At 44.7% G+C, this 19674-nt stretch overlaps 1 protein-coding gene and 1 long non-coding RNA gene across 6 annotated transcripts in view; one reads left to right on the forward strand and one right to left on the reverse strand.

Annotated features, from left to right (window-relative positions):
- Positions 1-19674, forward strand: part of ANK3 (ankyrin 3) — an 825851-nt gene that overhangs the window by 337815 nt on the left and 468362 nt on the right. The window lies entirely within an intron of this gene.
- LOC137534022 (uncharacterized) overlaps positions 1808-19674 on the reverse strand; it is a 49404-nt gene continuing 31537 nt past the window's right edge. The window contains exons 1-2 of one of the 2 annotated variants that reach the window (XR_011024277.1): positions 11669-11820; positions 1808-2394 (exon numbers count right to left, since the gene is read on the reverse strand). This is a non-coding gene — a long non-coding RNA (uncharacterized lncRNA). Of the gene's footprint in view, positions 2395-11668; positions 11821-19674 lie in introns of those variants that run through there. The other variant, XR_011024278.1, reaches the window with a different exon arrangement.

Below are 19674 nucleotides of genomic sequence, written 5' to 3' on the forward strand. Positions count from 1 at the left end.
CCCAGTATAGCTAGTATAGTGCCCAGTATCGCTAGTATAGTGCCCCAGTATAGCTAGTATAGTGCCCAGTATAGCTAGTATAGTACCCCAGTATAGCTAGTATAGTGCCCCAGTATAGCTAGTATAGTGCCCAGTATAGCTAGTATAGTGCCCCAGTATAGCTAGTATAGTGCCCCAGTATAGCTAGTATAAAGCCCCGTATAGCTAGTATAGTGCCCCGTATAGCTAGTATAGTGCCCAGTATCGCTAGTATAGTGCCCCAGTATAGCTAGTATAGTGCCCAGTATAGCTAGTGTAGTGCCCGAGTATAGCTAGTATAGTGCCCAGTATAGCTAGTATAGTGCCCAGTATCGCTAGTAAAGTGCCCCAGTATAGCTAGTATAGTGCCCAGTATCGCTAGTATAGTGCCCAGTATCGCAAGTAAAGTGCCCCAGTATAGCTAGTATAGTGCCCCAGTATCGCTAGGTAGTGCCCCAGTATAGCTAGTATAGTGCCCAGTATCGCTAGTAAAGTGCCCCAGTATAGCTAGTAAAGTGCCCCAGTATAGCTAGTATAGTGCCCAGTATAGCTAGTATAGTGCCCAGTATAGCTAGTATAGTGCCCCAGTATAGCTAGTATAGTGCCCAGTATAGCTAGTATAGTGCCCAGTATCGCTAGTATAGTGCACAGTATCGCAAGTAAAGTGCCCCAGTATCGCAAGTAAAGTGCCCCAGTATAGCTAGTATAGTGCCCCAGTATCACTAGGTAGTGCCCCAGTATCGCTAGTATAGTGCCCAGTATCGCTAGTATAGTGCCCAGTATCGCTAGTAAAGTGCCCCAGTATAGCTAGTATAGTGCCCCAGTATAGCTAGTATAGTGCCCAGTATAGCTAGTATAGTGCCCAGTGTCGCTAGTATAGTGCCCAGTATCGCAAGTAAAGTGCCCCAGTATCGCTAGGCAGTGCCCCAGTATCGCTAGTATAGTGCCCAGTATCGCTAGTATAGTGCCCAGTATCGCTAGTAAAGTGCCCCAGTATCGCTAGTAAAGTGCCCCAGTATAGCTAGTATAGTGCCCAGTATCGCTAGTATAGTGCCCCAGTATAGCTAGTATAGTGCCCCAGTATCGCTAGGTAGTGCCCCAGTATAGCTAGTATAGTGCCCAGTATCACTAGTATAGTGCCCAGTATCGCTAGTAAAGTGCCCCAGTATAGCTAGTATAGTGCCCCAGTATCGCTAGGTAGTGCCCCCTGCCTCCCCTCTCCCCCGCGGCCGCAGCTGCTTTTACCTTAGCTGGTGCCACTTCTTTTATTCCCCTCCTATCCGGCTTTGTACGACAGCAGCACTTTTCACGGCGTCTGCTGTAATGAGACAGGAAGCAGCAGAGAGCGCGGCTTCCTGTAGCGGTGGTTGCTATGGGAACCGCTCTCTCTCTCTACTGCAGCCGCCGTGAAGAGCACTGCTGGGAATTATGGAGCCGGATAGGAGGGGAATAGAAGAAGCGGCGCCGGGTAATGTAAATGAAGCGGCGGCCGCGGGGGGGATTTGGAGTTGGGGGGGGTGTCGAGGGGGTTGCGCGGACCACCACATGACTCGCATACAATCCGACCTCCTCCCCCCCCCCCCAACTTTTGACCCGCCTTTTGGGAGTCAAAAATTCGGCTTGTATGCGAGTATATACGGTATATGTCCGCTTCCATGAAAGCAGGAATTAGACGCACTCCAGATTTGTTGCAGGGTTTGTGTCAGCTGTAACAAAGTAATGCTTTTCTTAAAAGGTTATTATGCTGTTGCTTATCTTTTAGAGCAATAAGGGAAGTTCTGAGTCCAGGTCCGCTTTAAAACCAAGTATTTATGGAGTTTGTATACACAAGTACTCAGTGGTAATATTTGTCTTGGCTGGAGTTACTTAAAAATTTTCAGCTGCATTGCTAGATCTGCCCAGTCTGATTAACTCGAGGATTATCTTCCGATAGCAGAATATGTGAGGCTTGTGAAAGCTCTCGGAACCGGGGGTGGTGGGCAGATAAGCTTGCACTTACAGCTGCGGGCAGTGTTCATGGCTGAGTTCCGGCAGGATGTGTCACTTCTCGTTGGAGACGTCACACACACACAGTGTGGTAATCTCTCTTACGGTTCAGGCTTTTCTTTCCAAACACTTTCCTGCTTCATTAGCCTGCATCAATATTTTTCATTCCTTACGGGAAAATGGCTGCTTACTTGTTGTGACTTGCGTTTCCATAAATGTAGTTAATGGTCTCGGGATATGATTTTCGCTGTTGCAGATATTATGATTAGGTCATGGCTTTTTGCTTTCCAGCTCTCCAGTTCTGTGCATGTCTCATCATCCCAGCGCACACGATTTATTGGCTTGCAAGCATAGTGCGCTGTAGTTGTAGCTTGGCTGGAGTTCACATTACTGTGAAGAGGAGGAAAACACAGGTGTATTGAGAGAAAATAAAGAAAACTATCCAATATTTCTCAGCATTCTATGCCGGCATGATAAGGCATCAGATCTTAAATAATTACACTCAAAATTACATTTTTGACCTAATGCATTGAACAAAATAAAAAATATACAGAAAAGCATTTAGCGTCTTTAGGCAGCTTTTAGCGGCGTTCAGTAATTTTCATCCCCGCATGGGGACACAGAGATGTGGGTGACTGTAACGATGGGAAAAATAGGGGTAAAAACATGGCGTTTGCGTAAACAGTGCGTGCCGCAGCCGGCGGTAAACGCTATGTGAGTGCCCGTGTGAATTGGCCCTAATGCCTTGTGCAGACCATGCAATTTCCCGTAGATTTCGGGTTCAATTAGTGATTTCCGACACGTCTGATCTGATTTCTGATCCTTTTTCTGGTCGATTTTGTACAGAAGTGATAGGAAAATAGATCCGAAAAACAATTGCAAATCAGAAACGGTCGGAAATTATTGGTTCAAAGTGAAATGTGACCGGAAATTGCAAAGCGTGTATTACAGGCATAATAAATTGTGTAAACAATGTAGAACATTTCCTACTGTATCCAAGGGGATGCAGATAACTTTCTCTCCTTTATTTGCTCAGTAATTACTTAGGAGTCAATCAGTTATCAGAAAATCGATCAGAAATCAGATTGGAACTGTCAGCAATTATTAATTGAACCCGAAATCTCAGGGGCAAATTGCATAGTGTGTATCAGGCAACTGCTCTGTAACTGCCTAACGTCAATTGGCGGTCACAGAGTGGCTCCCCCAGGATCGCCCAAAGCCAATTGGTGTCAAGAGCTGTGGGTGGAGATTAGCGTGGAATGCGCACATCCCCGTTGAGCTACGGAGCTCCACTCTGTAAACAGCCTGCCTGCGGCGATCGGAGCTGGCAGGCTGTTAGGGGGGAAAACATTTTTTTGTTTGTTTGTACAGCGCTGCGATCTAGCACAGCGCTGTACAGGGGACAGCATTGTCACTTAGCTATCCACAGGAGTGACTCACAATCTGATGCCTCTCACAGGCTGATGCTTATGAGAGGTGATCATAATGGTGGATCTTGGGCGGAGTGCGGGTAGGTGGGAGGGCTAAAATTAAAAAAGCAAAAAAAATAATTTTATCAAAAGAAAACAAAACTATAAGATTAATAAAAAAAATAAAATAAAAATCACAGCAGCAATCAGATCCCACCAACAGAATGCTCTGTTGGGCAGAAAAGGAACTAAACATAATTTGGCTGCTAAGTTGTATGGCTGAGTAATAAGCTGTTAAAGCTGCAGAGTGCAGAATTGTAAAACATCGCCTGGTCACTAGAGGGGTGTAAACTTGTGGACCTCAAGACCTCAATTTGCAGCTAAATTAGGTAAAAAGCTTGAGTTTGAACCCTTCAAGTACATTGAGAAGTAGTCAGATGGTTTTAGCTGTTAAATGTATGCTGTGTTCAATGCTTTTAAACCATAGAATAATAAATGTGAGTATGATATCACTTTAAATTGTTAATAGTTAAGGAATTTAACAGAGCAGGCATTGGATACAGTCTGGAGGGCTGCCATAGTCAGCAGGAAGTCATCCCCACATTGATGAAGAGGCTCCCAGGTGAATGTAAGCTAGAATAAGGTGTGTAAGGCAGAGTGCAGGTAGTCATCAGTGTTGCCAACCGTCAGTAAATTTACTGACAGTCAGTAAAAAAGTCAACAAATCTGGGCTGTCAGTAAAGTCCATGAAAAAATTTGATGTGTCAGTAAAAAAAAAACCCTCTCTCTTTCTTAGAAGATCACAGCACTTACTGCTTATCAGTTCATATATCACTCTAGAATGTACACTGCTCTAGCTAAAGGTGGCCATACATCTGTAGACTTGGCGACTGATCAACCATCAGACAAGACAATTATTATTGATATTATAAAAATCGGTGCAATCAAGAGCATGCCTAGTTGACAATCAAACCAATTTCGGGCCGATCGCATGTAACAATTCATTAACATTGCATGTATCGATCGCATGTAACAATCAATCAGACATGCTGGAAAATCTCAGGGTGGCATGCTCGATAAAGTGTGCAGTGGTAAGGGCTGCGATAATCAAGAACAAATGTGACGGAAACCCCTGGTCACATCCCCCAAATGTAAATGTATCAAAGTCCCCCCCAGATGCCGTGCATTAATACTTCACCTGTCCGGTGTCCGCCCCTGCACTCTTCTTCCTCATTCGTGCCCCACGTGGTTGCCGGTGTATTGCATGTGGGGCACGTGTGATATCTTTCATTTAATTTCAATAATATTAGATGTCAGTAAAAAAAAGTGTTCTGTCAGTAAATTTGTTGTGCTTTGTCAGTAAAAATGTATTTCCGAGGTTGGCAACACTGGTAGTCATAGAAGAGTGGCTGCAGACAGGTTTGTGAAGCCAAGAGATCAGGAAGTGGAACTTGTTGTTGTCTCCAGATTAGAATCCTGATAGGGGAATATCACTGTACTATCACAATGCCGATGTGACCTTGGGGTTTGTCTGTTGGAGCCTATGAGGTTTCCCTTCCTTTTTTGCTGACACCTTTTCTTTGTTCAGCGCAGTGATAGTCTCTTGTGGGAAGAGGTACTGCAGTCAACATTGGAGCTGAAATGCTAATCAGTATTCAAATGGAATGTCAGACACTATCCATAAAATAACCCTATTGTGAGAAGAATATTGAGGCGGCCATATTTATTCTCATTTAAAGGGAATCTGAGATGACAGACCTACGGAGGCGGACATATTTATTTCCTTTTTAAAATTGTGCATTGCCTGGGTGTCGTGCTGATCCTTTGTCTCTAATACTATTGACCACAGACCCCAAATAAGCAAGTAGATCTGATGTTTCTGACAAGATAAGCTACATGCTTGTTTCAGGTGTGTGATTCAGATACTACTGACCAGAAAGATCAGCGGGTTTGCCAGGCAACCTGTATTGTTTACAAGTAAATAAATATAGCAGCCACCTTAGGTCTCTAAACTCTGATCCATTTTAAAGAATGCCAGTTCTCTGGCTGTCTTGCTGATATATCTGGCTGTAGTAGTGCCTAAATCACATGTGGCCAGCGAGGTCATACTTTAGTGAGAGCACCTGATCCACATACTTGTTCTGGGTCTGTGGCTTGAAGCATTAGGAATAGTATAAAAGACTATAAATATGAAAGCCCTATATCCCTCTCACTGCATGTATATGTCATTTACACGTTGACTTATTCAAAATGAAAATCTTGCTAGAGGTAGTGACCTCTCTGTTCTATGATTACCCACCCTATGGCGTATTCTGCCTCTGAAGAAGCTGGTTTAGCCAGCGAAACTGCTGTCAGGCACTAGAATACCCTCGCTGCGTTGTACCTTCCTCTCCCAAACCGGAATAAAGGGATTTTATTGAAGTGGTGCCCTTTGCCTCTTCCTTACATCAGATGTACATAGTCGATTGGATGTGCACGCTTCCTGTCCCTGCTCCGGTTTTCCACCCTGCAGCGTTTTGTGCCAGCCTGCCAGGTATTGCTTTTCTTCTTAGTTCACTACTTTCTTTCTTGAGTTGGAACCAATACACATGCTGGCAAGGAACTTTGGGCCTGGTATAGTTTTCATGGCTAGGGGATTAGGCTAATTCACCATGTCTATCCTTCTTTGTAACAGACTGCTGTAGGCCGCTCCTTGTTTCTGGACTACATAGTGTTTAAAGAGGAACTTGAACCCAGGATTGAACTACATCCCAATCAGTAGCTGATACCCCCTTTCCCGGGGGAAATCTTTACCTTTTCTCAAATAGAGCACACCAGGGGATCTGTGTGGCTGATATTGTGGTGAGACCCCTCCCACAATGTGATGTCATGACCATGGCCCAAGCAGTTGTTTGTCTGTGAACCTTGTTTCATTGTGGGACATAACGTCTGTTTCCAACTGCCAAACAAGCAGTATCTCCCTCTATGCATAATACTATAGGAAGCAAACTTGCTGCAGAGATCACCTGGTAGGAATAAAGATTTTGCCACCTGTGATAAATTTAAAAATGTAAATCAAGGTAAGGAAAACTGTTAAATATTCACTTTTAAGTTATTGTAAAATATGTGCCTAAGTTATTTGACCTTCTGCCATGTGACTGTTTGGACAAGGGGCATAACTATAGCAGAAGCAGCCCCTGCTAACACAGGGTTACTCAGAGCTGTTGGGGCTGCAACTACTTACCCTGCCTCCATCTGAAACAGAGGTCCATCCTCCAAATCAAGTTGTTGTTGTGGTCACAGACTGTTATGAGTGTGGGGATCATGATGGCTACACCTGCTACTTGGCAGATGGGGGAGAGAAATTTGTGAAAGTTTTGTTGTGGGGGACGCATGGCTTGTAGTTATGCCTTTCGTTGATATGTCACGTGTTACTGCCGTGATGAGAACACAATTCCCATAAGTTGCTGCTCATTGAAGACATATATACCAAGTAGTGGTACGTGTTTGCAGCATTTATCTTCTGGTTACCATGCTTTATATGTGTCGGGTATGAATAACAATTCAGAAGTTGTGCTTTGTGGAGGACTTTGGAATGGGTAAAAGTATGAGAGTTCATCCACCAACTCAGATCTCTAATTATAGATATTGACTATCGCAAGTACTCAGCTCTTAAAACTTGAGTTTTGTCTGTAATGGAAAAAAAGCATTTTCCTTTCTTTGTAATTGCTTGTGCGTCATAAGATGGCTGTATAAACTATAGACAGAAGCGTTCTTTCGATGAAGAGGTGAGAGGCTGAATATTGCCAGTTGAAAACTGTTCACTGTGGTTTTTCCTCCTCCGTTTTAAAGATCAATAACTCTACAATACAAAAGAACATTCAGCTGACAAGTGTAAAAATGTGTCTGAAAGTCTTTCAACAGCATCTTCCTTACAAAAGAATAGCGCTATAAAATATATATATAAATTGTAAGGCAGTCAGTTTGCTGTAATTAACTAACTTCCTGTCCAATAATCCCATGGAAGGTTACATCAAGGTCTTATTGCTAGACCCTGCAAAGCATAGTACTTTATCACACTGATGGGCTGTATGTAGATACAATGGGTCATAGGCAATTATTTTTTTCTATCGAGTTATCTCCTAGGAGATCATTTTCATAATCTCTTCAAAATAACTTTTAAGCATTTTACAAAGGAAAAAGTACCCAGAACTTGGTTAAAAAGCACTACTAAAAGTATTTTTCAGTATTTTATTGCATGCTGGTGGTTTAGAAGGCATTTTATAACAAGTGTGAAAATATCACTTTGGAGAAAACTCTGGAGAAAAGGTAATTTGAAGAGGCTGTATGCAATTCACTTTTTCTCCTAAGTTTTCTCCCAGGAGTAAATTTTTAATCTTGACTCATTTTTCAGCTCTTTGCAAATAAAAATGTGCCAAAAAGTAGGTGAAAAAGTACTCTTAAATTATTTTGAGTATTGTCTTGCCTGCTTGTGATTTAAAAGGCAATTTGACAAATTTGAAAATATAACTTAGGAGAAAACTGATAAGAAATAATTGCATATGCACTAATGTATGCAAGTTCAGTCAAATTAGTGGGATTGTTGTTATATGTTGTTTGACTATTGCAGGAGCATCTGCATCTATCTGCTCCCACATGACTTGGACGTTGCCAGTGATCAATGGGGGGGGGGGGGGGGGGGGGTCAGGGAATAGTTTATCTGCATTTATTTATAGAAGCCTTTTACTTCAGAAATACTTCAAATAAATGTGATATGTTGTGCATTGTTTGGGGTATTTATAGAATCCCTTTACTCAAGGCTTGATACTTGTGCAGTACATTTTCTACACCTGTGCTCAAAGCAGGAAGAAAATACTATTGTTAATAAACAGATCCGCTGCAGGAAGCGGAATGCAGAGTCCCGACCTGCTGTTTTTTTTTTACTGAATGGACCATAACATGCCAGATGCACGGAAGCACTGAAAGCACTGTCCCTTCTCACCATACTGGTCAATGCATGCAAACCCCAAATACTCAAGTGTCCCAGTTCTGCTGCTGCTGAATCCTCCAATCGGTCCCAAAGCATGGGGCTCGCCATTGGATTACAAAAGATCAATTGGTCAGCAACAGGGAGGATTCTCATTGGTTCATGGTAGACCAATGAACGTCCTCCCTGTTGCTAGAGAGAATTTGTCTATTGCAAACCAATGGGGATCCCCATGCTCCTGCTGGCCTCCGGTCTGTACCGGCTATTCCCTGGACCGAGCAGCGTTGTCGTGGCAGTGGGCAAAGTGTACGGAGCAGGTGCAAAATGGCAAGTAATGTAAACAATGGCACAGACGTGTGACAGAGCACAGCTCATCCTGAGCAGGTGTAGTTTACCGTGCCGTTTTGCATCTGCTGAAGTGGGAACCGACCCATACTTCAAATTAATAGGCATACTACAAATAAATGTTGCATATTCTGCATCTTGAAGTACCAGATATTCTTGCCACAGTGTTTCCGCTATTACATTTTTCCATGAGCAATTTCTGTTTGCCGTTTTTTTTGCTGGCATAACACCCTTACTGGTGACCCTACCCCTATTTTACATGTTTTTATATTTCCCCCAGTTTAGCCTTGGCTAGTGGCTCCTTAAGAGCAAGCTCCAGCATTCTGTAGAAGACCGAATGCTGATATTGTAGACAGGTTTTCATAATGAACTCTGATTGCAATATATAAAAACACATCTAATGGTTTCTGAGGACCTAATGTAATACAACAGGCACAAAGATTGGGCAGTTGCTCCTGGCAACTAGTCAGGTCTAATCTTCCCAGGGAATGGGTCTGACCCCTGCATATTTGCTGCTGTTTCCCCTGCCTTAGTGTTGGTAAATGGAGCCTTTGGATTCTCTGAACACACACACTGCACACCAGCTGGGTGACTTGGAACAGGCTGCTGTACTCTCCAGATACTTGTTTGGTATAAAAGCTGTCAGCTCTCTTGTGTAGTTAATGATTCTGTACTATTCAGAGCTTGCTAAGTGGTGAGGTTGAAAAGTTCATCTGTTATAAATGCTGCCAGTGCACTGACTTTAGCTATACATATATAAAGGAACACTATCTTAATTCTTCCTGTTCACCTATGATTCATTTACCAACAGAAGAAAAATCCAAAAATAATGTTTCCAGGATCGTGTGATACTTCTAGGAACTTGCATGAGGAATTCTTAAACATTTATGGTTTTCTTTCTTCATTCTACTAGCTCTGCACTTGTGGCAGTCTCCTGCCTGATCTTGCATTGGGCTCTGTGGCCTGGCTGTGACATCTCCCTCCCTGCACATAACTGACCACTGCATGTAACATGCAAAACGTCTGCAGAAAGAGCTATATTGTGATTAGTGTTTAAAGTGGGTTTCTTTTTAAATGGTCAGGTAAATTGTAATGCACAGGATATAAAGTGCTACGTTATCACTCCATGCCTTTTAGTAGACAGTATGCAGCTGAGCTGGCTTATAATTTTTTATTATTATTTAGTACTCCTAAAGCGCCAACATGTCCTGCAGCACTTTACAGAGTACATAGTCTGGTCACTGTGAGCTCAAAATCTAAAATCTAATCCCTACCATAGTCCTATGTCCGTTGTGGTCTAGGAGCAATTTCAGGGTAAGCCAATTATCTGTATGTTTGGGGATGTGAGAAGAAACCAGAGTGCCCGAAGGAAACCCACACAGACACTGGGAGAGCATGCAAACTCTATGCAGGAAGGTCCCTAGCTGGGATTCAAACTTGGGGACCCAGTGCTGCAAGACGAGAGTGCTAACCACTACACCACTGGGCTTATGATGGACTGTTTTCAATACTCTCCTTGTAGCCTTCTCCAGCAGAACATTTTATTTTTCACGGCCACTATATTAGTCGTCTCATCCAGTGATGTCTGTTCCTATCCTTAAAGGACAACTGTAACGAGAGAGATATATGGAAGCTGCCATATTTATTTCCTTTTAAGCAATACCAGTTGCCTGGCAGCCCTGCTGATCCTCTGCCTCTGATATTTTTACCCGTAGACCCTGAACCAGCTTGCAGCAGATCAGATGTTTCTGACATTATTGTCAGATCTGACAAGATTAGCTGCATGCTTGTTTTTGGTGTGGTTCAGACACTACTTTAGCCAACTAGAATAACAGGGCAGCCAGGCAACTGGTATTGTTTGAAAGGAAATAAATATATGGCAGCCTCCATATTTTGCTCACTGCAGTTGTCTTTTAACTCTAGGCTCTTTGGGTTTTTTTTTATTAGTCAGCATTTGGTAAGAGCAAAGTTTACCAGTTCTATCACCATAGTCTATACATATAATACACTACTAGGAAAGTAAAAGGGACTAAAGAGGCCAAAAAGCCCTCCCACTAAAAAGTTACACTCAGTGTAATTTGCCGCCGCCTTATAACAGAAGGTAGTTGCAATAACTCAGCATTAAGTCAGCAACTGTGGTTTCCCACAATGCATCATTACTAAATATGCAAATTATCTCTTGATGCCCCTGAATCCAGACTTACATACAGAACCGCTGGTGTATAGCTGTGATATTGGCCAATCAATTAAAAGTACAGAGCATCATTTATTGCTAGGTAGGCTGCTCAGGGCTGGGATTAGCGACTTGTGTCTGACTAGGAATTCCTGAATTTAATACAGTGCTTGTAGATGGCCTCACAGCATGCGGAAGGCTGCCTCAGACCTTTCTTAGCACAAGGACCAGGGAAAATGTTAGAAGATTTATATACTGCCTTGAATATCTGTGTAAAAAAAAAACTAAGTTGTTGCGCAATTGCTAAAAATGGGTACAAACTTATCTTATATCCTTGTTTCCCTCACTGTTTCCTGTTACTTGAGGTTTCCATTCAGTGCATGGCAGGCAATCACTCTATTATGAAAGGAAAGCCCATCTGCCTTCCACTATATGGCAACCTTTGGAGGACCACAGTGGATGCTGTGAGTTTCTGCTGGCCTGGGTCACACTGCAATGGCCTAAGTGCCCCCAGCAGGTATGGTAACTGGGGCAACAGTACATTGAAGGGGCTGCGTCACAACAGGCTTTTGATGGTCAAGTGCACCAATTATCCATAAAGCTATGGCAGTCAACTGAAATCAGAAGTGTGACTGAAGATGTTAATTTTAAAGGGGCACTACAGCGAAAAACAGTAAAATTAAAATATGTGCAAACGTGTACAAATAAGTACATTTTTTCCAGAGTAAAATGAGTCATAAATTACTTTTCTCCTATAATGCGGTCACTTACAGTAGGCAGTAGAAATCTGACAGAAGTGACGGGTTTTGGACTAGTCCATCTCTTCATAGGGGATTCTCAGCAAGGCTTTTATTCTTTATAAAGATATTCCCGAAAAAGGATTTAAACAATGAAACTGGACAGCTTCCCTGCTCCCTACACAGTTTTTTGGCAGTTGGACAGAGCAACTGCCATTTACTAAGTGCTTTTGAAAATAAATATTTCCCTGAGAATCCCCTATAACGAGATGGACTAGTCCAAAACCTGTCACTTCTGTAGGAGAAAAGTAATTTATGGCTCATTTTACTCTGGAAAAAATGTACTTATTTGTATATGTTTGCACATATTTTACATTTTACAGGTTTTCGCTGTAGTGCTTCTTTAAATATGTTCTCAAACATCTGAGTGCTGGTTAGTATTGAAAGCTTTCTCTGTATGTGTGCCTGTGCAGCGCAGAATCAGGAAGCCTTCCTCAAATTCCAAAACATTATGAGTCATGCTCAGTCATTGAGAGAAAGCGCTTAGCTGGGCTCAGTAAATGATCCATTAAATGGCACTGGGAAGCTGAAGAAAGAAAACATCTCAGAGAAAGGAAGAAAGGATAGTAGTTACTTTAAGGAGAATGAGTCACTGAACTCCTACAAGAACTATAAGAACATTTTCTGCTATTTTTTTTTTGTTTCATCTGACTTATAACCTGTCCTTAAAATTGATATCGGGGGGGGAGGGAATCTCACATCTATAAATAATTAATAGTGTTTTCAAAATAGCTGTGTGGTCTCCAGAAGTCTGGTGGTGGTAATTATTCTATTACAGATATTCTACTGTGGATTAGTGGGTTAATCCGACAGTTAAATGTAGTTCATTTTTCCCAATATTTTACTATAGCCTAACCTAACCTCACACAGTTCCCTCCCTCTACTGATGCCTAAACCCTACCTCCTCCCTCCAATTCCTAACCCTAACCACCCCCTTTCCGATGCCCAACCTGACCCCCCCCTCCCCCCCCCTTTTCTGATGCCTAACTCAAACCACCCCCTTCTCTGCTGCCTGACACTAATTCCCCCCCCACACACACACACACACTGCTAACCACCCCCCTCTGCTGAGTAAACACCCCACCCTCCTCCTCAAAGCCTAACTGTAAAACCTTTCCGTGCCTACTATATGTAATTGCAATTTGTGTAGCTGCTACCTCAGCACCCACTATTTTATAAGGCACCTCTGGCTCCCAAATTACTCACAATAACCACTAATCACAGCTATTACTATGGGCACACAAATTAACTTATGAAAAAGGGGGGGGGGGGTTGCGCATCCCTAAAAACATGCTGCAGTTGACTGGTTAATCGCTCAGGCATGCACTACCTCTATTTGACTGAAAATGCATGCCCTGCGTCCAAAACAAATGCTACATTTATTATACTATGGTGGATACTGGCTTCCACTATAGTTTGCATGCAAAGTATAATATGCTGGATACTTGCACCACGGTGAGGTAGACCTCCGGCCAAGTGGCCTAACCTAAATTAAAAACAACATATGTATAACCTTGGGAGCAGCTAAGCAAAAATGTGTAACTTACATTTTAATAGACAGCAAGAAGAGGGCCAGCGCATACCACAAAGGCTGCATCTGAAATAACCAACAGCTCACATGTGCAGCACCTCTAATAAGCTATCTGCACACTTCGCACTCAATTCAGATGCAAATCATAGGCATAACTACTATTACTTACCATGCAAACGGGAAACTCAGGAATGCAGGCTGGAAGCAGCTAACCTGGTAGTTACATACTAGCAAAATTGGGCTGAAAATGCATGCCCTATGTCCAAATCAAATGCTACATTTCAGCCTAATAGAGGTGGTGCATGCCTGAGCGATTAACCAGTCAATTGCAGCATGTTTTTAGGGATGTGCAAACCCCCCCCCCCCCCTCCTTTCATAATTTTGCTAGTATGTAACTACCAGGTTAGCTGCTCCCAGCCCGTATTCCTGAGTTTCCCGTTTGCATGGTAAGTACCGTATTTTCCGCCGTATAAGACGCACTTTTTCTCCCCCCAGAATGGGGAGAAAAAGTCCCTGCGTCTTATACGGCAAATGCAGGGAATCCCCGACTTACGAACGCCTGCAGATACGAACCGCCGCCACGTCGGGGATTCCCTGCACTGGCTCCCTGTGTGGTCCGCTCCCCCTTCCCCATGTAAATAGTCTAATGGGCGGCATGTATGTATAGAGTGGCCCCCAGATCACTGCCTGGCACCCCATGTGTCAGCTTGCCCAATCCCCTCTCCCCGCATCTGTGTGCTCACCCCCGCTGATGTGTCCGCACTCACCCCCCTGCTGCCGCTGATGTCCGCTCACCCCCCGCCTGATGTGTCCGCTCACCCCCCGCCTGATGTGTCCGCTCACCCCCCGTGCTGATGTCCGCTCACCCCCCTGCTGATGTCCGCTCACCCCCCTGCTGATGTCCGCTCACCCCCCGTGCTGATGTCCGCTCACCCCCCGTGCTGATGTCCGCTCATCCCCGGTGCTGATGTCCGCTCATCCCCGGTGCTGATGTCTGCTCATCCCCGGTGCTGATGTCCGCTCATCCCCGGTGCTGATGTCCGCTCATCCCCGGTGCTGATGTCCGCTCACCCCCCACGCTGATTGTGTCTACTCCCCGCCGGGTGTCAGGTTCAGCATAGCGGCAGTCTTACTCACTTTAGCCGCTCAGCCTCTCCGGGAATGCAGACCTGGTCTCCTCTCTCGCCGCCCCTCTAGTGATGGCTTCTATAATACGCGTCATTGATGAAAGCCATCACTAGAGGGGTGACGAGAGGAGACCAGGTCTGCATTCCCGGAGAGGCTGAGCGGCTAAAGTGAGTAAAACTGCCACTATGCTGAGCCTGACACCCGGCGGGGAGCGGACATCAGTGCGGGGGGTGAGCGGACACATCAGGCGGGGAGTGAGCTGACATCAGCGCGGGGGGTAAGCGGACATCAGCGCGGGGGGTGAGCGGACACATCAGGCGGGGGGTGAGCGGACATCAGCGGCAGCAGGGGGGTGAGTGCGGACACATCAGCGGGGGTGAGCGCACAGATGCGGGGAGAGGGGATTGGGCAAGCTGACGCATGGGGTGCCAGGCAGTGATCTGGGGGCCACTCTATACATACATGCCGCCCGTCAGACTATTTACATGGGGAAGGGGGAGCGGACCACACAGGGAGCTGGGGTCATTATGCTGTTGCTGATCTTTTAGAGAAGAGAGGAAGTTTTGAGCTCAGATTGCTGCACCATTTCTCTGGGTACACATAAGGGCTCATGGGGGACACTGGGACCACCTAAGGGCACATGGGGACACCTGAGGGCATATGGGGGACACTGAGGGCACATATGATACACCTGGGGGCCACACTGGGAACACCCAAGGGCACACGGGGGGCACCTGAGGACACCTAAGGGCACATGGGAGACACTAAGGACACATACGTGACAGGGGGGGGGACACTGAGGGCACATGGGGACACTGAGGGCACATGGGGACACTGAGGGCACATGGGGGACTCCTGAGGAAATTAATTGGGGTAGAACACCTACAAGACCCTCCTGGAATATAGACGCACCAGGTTTACTATGAATTCTTTTTTCCCCTGGTTTTTGCACTTAAAACCTGGGTGCGTCTTATATTCCGGAGCGTCTTATACGGCGAAAAATACGGTAATTGTAGTTATGCAAATGATTTGCTTCTGAATTGAATGTGAAGTGTGCAGATAGCTTATTAGAGGTGCTGCACATGTGAGCTGTTGGTCATTTCAGATGCAGCCTTTGTGGTATGCGCTGACACAAAGGCCTCAATTCACTAAGATCATGCTGGAGATAATAAGGCAAGAGAAAACTTATCACCACACAGTGAGCGAGTTATCTAACCTCTTCATTCCTTAAGTTACCTCCTCTGTAGTTAAGTTACCTCCTCTGTAGTTATTTTCACACGCAGTTAATTAACAGCCTGTCTTTAACTTTAGAATTCTAGAGTTATTTTAAGGATTAAAGAGTTAACTTAAAAACAGAAGAGTTAACTTTAGGTTTGCCTGAGGTAAAATGTTTCCTGAATACTACATGCCTCATCACCATGGTGATAACTCAAGAAACGTTATTAAAGACAGGACATAAGCTCAGTGAATTGAGGCCAAACTAACTGCTTTATGATGGGGGTTAAGACATGAAGAAGGGCCGTGGCCTGGATCTTCCACAGGGTCCTGGTGAGCGGCAGGGGTGAGGAAAATATGGGAAGCCTCTGTTGGATCTAGAGGGTTCCCTCTTCTCAGTTAAGCATGCGTTTTTTGACCCGAGGTTAGCCTCAGGTACACTGTAAATGGCAATAACCATTATAAGAATCCCTACCTTTTAGCTAATCCACTTTGAAGGTACTTGAGCTGTACATTAAACACACACTGTCACATGTGCATCCCATATGTATCACAGTGAGCTATAAACTGGAAATTCTAATGCATGTCTGGCTTTTAAAGGACAAAAAGGAATGATTTACAAATTAACCTACTGTCCTGGATTGATGCATTATATTTTGGTTCAAGTATTTTGGTTCATGTGAGCGCAAAGGACAGCTTTGCGCTCACATGAACCAAAATACTTTTAGATACCTTTAGGAAGACAACATTGGGAACTACAGTGCTGTTCTTTGCCATAGCCCCCGTATGCTGACACTATATTTGGTGAAGTGAAATGTACAATTGATGTTGTCCAAAACAAAACTGCCCACAGTGAAAATCTGTCAAGCCACACTGTGTTCACAAGAGACATTTTTCAAGCTGTGTCACTTTCTCTGAACATCTCTATCCGCCACCAGGCAGAGAGGCGCAGGCAGACTCTCAGCAAGGTGGACGGTGGAAACCAAAAGCTACAGATGTCATTGCGGGAAGCCCCATTTCACAAAGAACATGATGTGGTGTATAGTGATACTGTGCGAAGCTGTGTACAGACACTGCATCTTCACCGCTTCCAAAACAGGCTGTTATCTGATCTCCACATCCTGCAGCCTGTGAGTGATTCCAGGCTTTAGATATCCTGCCAAGGATGAGATTCTTTTAGCTGTATGTTTCTGACACGTGATTGGTTACCGGTAGAGCATGGGAGTGGACTGAAGAGTCCCCTCTGAGACATTGGGGACTTGCTTTTAATGCTGGGAATACACAACTCGATTCTGGCACTCGATTCTGTGCCTGATCGTTTTGCCCGCTAAATTCTCATATCTTCCACTCATTTTTCTTATTTTCTTTTCTATTCACTTCAATGAGAAATTGAGCGGCAAAACAATCGAGCTGTGATCGGACATGTCGGAAATTATCAAGCCATCTTAATGGCTCAAAATCAATCCGTTTATTCCCAGCATAAAGGTTTAATATGTTAGCCCCTTAATCCTTTGCTTGGCATTGCAAGACTTTGATTTTTCATAAAATGAGAGGTTCCACTGCAGAGTTTCTAATGTAAAGTGCCTGGATGTGTGGCCGTGTGGTCTCCTATTGCAGCTGTCTTCTCTAATGACTGGGGCTGAGGATTCCTGCTGTGTCATTAGTCAATGTGAATTACATGATGTCTATTCACATTCCGAGATATTAACAGACACAGCATGACTGACCGGTACAAGTAGTGGGGTGGAGTATTCCTCGGCTTGTCCTCATAAAACACAGGTTCGTGTGAGCCTGAGGTCACCTTGATTGGAATGGTCTTATGCTCTATGTAACTGAAAGCTCCCATTCAAAGGGGTAGCTCTTGAGAACTCTTAAAAATTATCTTCCGTGCTCCATCCAATTCAATGAACTGTTGTTTTCAGATAAACTCCACCCAAATGGAATCCGACTCACCCCTTTGGCTGAGGACCTTTGCTAGTTAGGGTCACAAAAGCCTTTGGGATCTTTACTTGAATCCCACAACTTTTTGATTTTCCTCAGATTCTTGCCACCGTATAAGAACAAAACCTCCTTGTAACGATCGGTGTCAGCTCGCAGAGAGAATCTGATTATTGGTGATCTGCAGTATCACCAAGAATACAGATCTATGCCTGATTATGGATGATCTGCAGAATCACCAGTAATACAGATATAGTGCTAACCTCTGGACACCTCTAAATATATATATTGAGTGTTTGGTGTAACAGTATGACTTTGAGTAACCCACCTGAGGAGCGGGTGGGCCTAGGCAGTACAGGAAGTACTGCAATAGAGAGTACAGAAACCTTCCAGCAGCCTGAGACTCTCCAAGGGGTGGAGTCAGGCTGAAGGGGTAGGAAGGACCAGAGAGTGAGTGACACCTGAAGGTGGATGTCACTGACTGATCTGGAGACTATCTCTTTAGTGGAGAGAGATAGCTCTCGAGGTCGGGCAAGCCAGGTCGGCAACACACGGACAGACAAAGTACAGAAGGCTGATTCGGTATCCAGGGCAGGCAGGGTTTGACAACGGAATATCAGATATGCGTGGTACCGAATCAGAAAGCAGAGGGATAGTCAGGAAAGCAACAGGTCATAACAATTATCAAACAATGCCTAGTCTTAGGTGTGAGGTCCGTAGTCTCTACACCCTGGAACTAGTCTGATGTGTAATAGAACGATAACACAAGTTCCCTAGTCTTGGGTGTGAGGTCCGTGGTCTCTACACCCTGGAACTAGTCTGAAGTATAACAGAATGATAACACAAGTTCCCTAGTCTTGGGTGTGAGGTCCGTGGTCTCTACACCCTGGAACTAGTCTGAAGTATAACAGAATGATAACACAAGTTCCCTAGTCATGGGTGTGAGGTCCATGGTCTCTACACCCTGGAACTAGTCTGAAGTATAACAGAATGATAACACAAGTTCCCTAATCTTGGGTGTGAGGTCCGTGGTCTCTACACCCTGGAACTAGTCTGAAGTATAACAGAATGATAACACAAGTTCCCTAGTCTTGGGTGTGAGGTCCGTGGTCTCTACACCCTGGAACTAGTCTGAAGTATAACAGAATAATAACACAAGTTCCCTAGTCATGGGTGTGAGGTCTGTGGTCTCTACACCCTGGAACTAGTCTGAAGTATAACAGAATGATAACACAAGTAATCTGGCTCAGTGTGAATTCCCAGGTCCTCCTGGTTCAAACACACTGTTGGATCTGACTAAGGTCTGAGTGCTTCCACGTAGTGATCGCAACGGCAAACAACTTGTGACTGGCCAGCAGTAACTATATATGGAGTAGTGCTCTCTGGCACCACCCCTAAGTGATCAACCAATAGTTACCAGCTCTGGGGTCAGCTGATCGGCTTGGTCAGCTGATCCCCCCCTTGCCCATCATAAAAGTTCTGCCTCTCAGCGCGCGCGTATTCCTAAGCCTGTGTGAACTAACAGACTCAGCCACACCAGACACACGCTGCTGCGTGCAAACCGCCGCGCTGGACGCGGAACCAGCCGCCTTGCTATCAATACATGCGGCGGCTTTATCCCGTTCTGCCATGTTACCAGACGCACGCTTCCGCGTGCAAACCGCCGCATTGGACGGGGAATCAGCCGCCTTGCTGTCAGCACACACGGCGGCTTTTCCGCGTTCTCTCACACTCCTTAGTGTAATACAGTTAAGATTGCACTCACATGCCCGTAGAGATGTTAAACGCATAGAGTTTGGTGACGGGCTCTCCCCTTGCACCTCCCAGGCTAGGCATCTTAGTGGCATCAGTCCTCTTTCTTCACTCAAACTTCCCTTGTGCAGCGGTCTTATTTCCTGGTAGCAGCGTTAACTCCACCTGACTGGTTTCAATGTATACCTACGACTCATCAGAGGCAGAACTTGTAATCTTAGAGGACTTCTGGGCCCCTCATTAGTGATTACTGTTAGTGTATAAGGAACAATATCCAATAAGGTCCTATAGGTCCAATAAGACCTATCTACAAATTTGGCCATGTGTAGTGTTGGCTAAGCCATAGTTCATGCAAAATGTTTTTGTGCAGTTACAGTAGATCACACACTTGCTGAGTGGTTGGCAGGTGAACAACC

The sequence above is a fragment of the Hyperolius riggenbachi genome, chromosome 10 (genome assembly GCF_040937935.1).
Source record: "Hyperolius riggenbachi isolate aHypRig1 chromosome 10, aHypRig1.pri, whole genome shotgun sequence".
Lineage (NCBI taxonomy): Eukaryota > Metazoa > Chordata > Amphibia > Anura > Hyperoliidae > Hyperolius > Hyperolius riggenbachi.